The sequence below is a fragment of the Scyliorhinus torazame genome, chromosome 16 (assembly GCF_047496885.1).
Source record: "Scyliorhinus torazame isolate Kashiwa2021f chromosome 16, sScyTor2.1, whole genome shotgun sequence".
Lineage (NCBI taxonomy): Eukaryota > Metazoa > Chordata > Chondrichthyes > Carcharhiniformes > Scyliorhinidae > Scyliorhinus > Scyliorhinus torazame.
In genome coordinates this window covers 30,500,244-30,503,648 of record NC_092722.1, presented here as the reverse complement: position 1 = coordinate 30,503,648, position 3,405 = coordinate 30,500,244, and positions in this window count along the sequence as shown.

Here is a 3,405-nt window from a genome sequence, read left to right as displayed (position 1 = left end):
CTACTTGTGACAATAAGCGATTTTCATTTCATTTCACTTCAACAATCCTTTGAGAACTGTGTTCCTCCAGTGCTTCTTGTGCAACATTCACTAAATACATCTTACCATTGGTGGCTCTGTTTTCAGCCCCAAACTCTGAAACTTTTTCCTAAACCTCTCCGTATCTGCACTTCCTTCTTCTTTAAGATGCTCCTTCAAACCTACCTCTTTAACTAAGCCTTCGGTTATCTGGCCTAATATCTCCATCTTTGGCTGTGTCAATTTCTATCTGATAACACTACTGAAAATCGCTTATTTTCGGTGAAAATGAAGTTCGCCTATTGTCACATGTAGGCTTCAAATGAAGTTACTGTGAAAAGCCCCTAGTCGCCACATTCCAGCGCCTGGTCGGGGAGGCTGGTATGGGAATTGAACCCATGCTGTTGGCCTTGTTCGCTTTACAAGCCAGCTGTTCAGCCCACTGTGAAATGCTTTGGGATTTTTTACTATTTCAAAAGTGTTACAATAACCATTTTTGTAATAAGTAGGGGAAAAGCTTCTTTATAATGTGGAGATCTAAATTAAACTCTTCTCACTTCCCAAGTTCAGAAATGTTCACTAACAGAAAGACACAGCAGGAGGCCTGGAAATACAATGGGTTAGACATGGTCCTTTAATGTTTTGGATTGCACTTCCAGGCAAGACTGATGGGATGAGAATCTTCAGAGTTTGCTAGCTGTGGGGATTCTATATAAAACGAGTTTGAACAGTGGGAATCCAGCTTCTATGGACAATGGCCCACAATGCAAACAAAACAAAATTTGACAATAGATTTGACATTTCACTGGATAGCTGATACAGATGAGATGTCTCTTCCTCAGCTGAATATATTGGAAGAACTTTAATCAGCAGAGCTTGGGGGATTATGGCTGATGGTGACCCAGGTTCTCCATAATGGTTAGTGCTGCATTGGCCAAAGATTGGGGGCTGGATTCTACAGCTATGTACGAAGGATGCATCTGGTCGTACGACCAAAAAGTCAGCGCCGGCCCCCACCAATGCTCCATCCGGTGGGGGGCTAGCAGCCGGGCCACCTAAAGCCCCTTACCTGCCAATATAGATGCAGAATGGCCAGATCCATGGTCATGCATACGCACGGCAGCGGCCCGTCGTACAACATGGCGCCAGCCGTGTGCGGACCCGGTCTGCCAAAAAATGCCCCCCTGGAACACCCCTCGCCACCCCCGGACCACTTCCCCCAGCCCCTGCCAAAGCCCCCCCCGGCCAGCGGAAGCTCCCCCCCCGCCGACTGTGGTGACACTGGACACAGTCCTCAGCCGCCACCGTTGGGAAGTCGGCCCACCGGGTCGGAGCATCAGGGGAGGGCCTCAGGTGATGTCCTGAGGCCGCCCCAATGGCGTGCAGCGTTCTCCTTGAGTACTTCGATTTTGAGAGAACAGAGCATCGGAAAAACGGCAACACCCCCAATTTCGCCGTAAAATGGGATTCCCTGGCCAATCGCGATTTTGCCATCGGCAATCGGAGAATCCCGCCCAATGTTCCTGCATCCCCCCACCCCCATCCTTTACTGACCTTGAAATTCACAGGTAAATTCATTATTCACAAAATTAGTCCGAGTTAGCAGCAGTGCATTGTTCTATCCAGGGAATAGTATTATCTTGATACTTTGATGACATGTACTAAAATCACATTACCAGGATTATTCTTTGTTAAAATTAGTCTTGCCTGGTTTCACTTTTCGCTGATTATTTCAGCCCCTGAACTTGTGTTGGACTTGTCTGTGGACTATGGAAAATGCACTCTGAAAAATAAAACTAGATACATGTGATGTTTGTGTTGTGTTTTCTTGTCATTTTGGAAGGAAACTCATCCCTGGAGTACAGAACCCCAAGATGCAGCTCCATAGGATATAACCTTACAGAGTACTGTTGCACAGGGGACAGCCCCATGGGATAGCCTAACAAATTGCAGTCCCAAGGAATAGTTTTGCAGGCTACAGCATCTTGGGGAACAGTGCTGGGGATAGAGTTTCACAGAGTAAAGTGCCATTGGGTAGTCTCAGAGTACAATCTATTGGGGAATAGTCCATGGGATACAGGCCCCACAGGGTGCAGTTCCATAGCGCTCAGTCCTGTAATTTGCTGCCCCATGAACTACACTCCCATAGGGTAGTCTTAAAGAGACCAACAAGGTAATCTCACAGGAACTATCTCATGGTTCCAGTCCCACAGTGTACAGGGCCATGGGGTACAGTCCCATGGGGTACAGTCCCATGGGATATAGTCTCATAATGTACAGGTTCATGGGGTAAAATCTGAGAGGGTACAGATTGACATGACTTTAGTCTCACGGGGTTCAATCTCGCAGGGTTCAATCCCCACGCACTGGACCATGAGGTAAACTTCAACATGCTAAGGCCCTTTCAGTCAGTGTCTTCCTGATGAAAAGATAAACATACATAAAAAGGGCAGGATTAGCCATTTGGCCCCTTGAGCCTGCTCTGCCATTTGATAAGATCATAGCTGATCTAATTATGGCCTCTACTTTCCTGCCTACCCCCTTTGACTCCCTTGTCAATCAAGAATCTATCTAACTCAGCCTTGTCATAACAACCTTATCATAGCAACTCGCTGCAGAAAGAAAAACTCCTTATCTGCCCTGGGTTCTTTTGCCAATTATCTTAAATCTGTGTCCTCTGGTTACTGACACTGGGAACAGCTTGTCTTTACTGCTTTAATTGTGCTGTTTGTTTATCGTAGTACAATCTGCAGATTATCAGCCTAACAATGTGAATCACCTATATCAGGGGCACTCCCATCAATGTTCACATTTGAATGGTTCATAGGGAAGGATTTATTTATAGATGTCAAAGTTTAGGTGTGCCAACAGAATGAAGTGACGTCATGTGCATCAATGAACTTCCGAGCACCTGGGAAGCTTGGGTTTTACTTTAAATTGGGACAGTGAGTTGTAATCCATTCAATCCCTAGGTCCATCCTTAGGAATGTGAGTTGAGACACAGGAGGAAGTGTTTGTGCATCAGAACTTACAGGTACTGCTGACTGTTTCCAGTAATACAGCCTTCAGCAAGGACCATGTGGTGACAGTGCCACCGGGCCACCATTTTATAACCCACTTGCATACCTGCTTTCCTACATCTCATGCTGTCTGCTTTGTCCCCTCCCAAATAATCAGTATGAACAACATAACTGCTAAGTACAAGACAAATCAATCATCAAATAGAAAGGACAAAGAAGGTTTACTGTGTATTGAACCTGTGCTGCACATGCCCTGGGAATGTTTGATGGGACAGTTTAAAGGGAACTTTATATCTAACTCAGCCTCCTTCATCATTTCGACTTCACGCAAGAAGAATACGGCTGAGATATACTGGAGAAAGAGCCT